The following is a 247-nucleotide window of genomic DNA, read 5'->3' on the forward strand; positions in this document are numbered from 1 at the left end:
TGTCCTCTGTCCTCTCTTGATATGAAGCCCAACACCTTTATGTCCTCTATTTTTCTCTTGAAGAGAGGACATAAAGGCGTCAGGTTTTGTATCAATAGAAGACAGAGTAGCAGAAAACTGGAATTTCCTCTACGGTGGCCACCCTAGCAGCAGGACATGAGAGCATCCCCTCTGTATGAAGCACTAAGAGCTGGAGCTGAAGCTTTTTCATTAATAATTGGGGATTGTCCAACTGTTAGTAAAATGC

General features: G+C 43.3%; 1 protein-coding gene across 3 annotated transcripts in view; it reads left to right on the forward strand.

Moving 5' to 3' along the window:
* Window positions 1-247, forward strand: part of UMAD1 (UBAP1-MVB12-associated (UMA) domain containing 1) — a 145,188-nt gene that overhangs the window by 82,455 nt on the left and 62,486 nt on the right. The gene's annotated exons all lie outside the window — the stretch shown is intronic.

The sequence above is a fragment of the Gavialis gangeticus genome, unplaced genomic scaffold (genome assembly GCF_001723915.1).
Source record: "Gavialis gangeticus isolate Ggan-Ray unplaced genomic scaffold, GavGan_comp1, whole genome shotgun sequence".
Classification (NCBI taxonomy): Eukaryota; Metazoa; Chordata; order Crocodylia; family Gavialidae; genus Gavialis; species Gavialis gangeticus.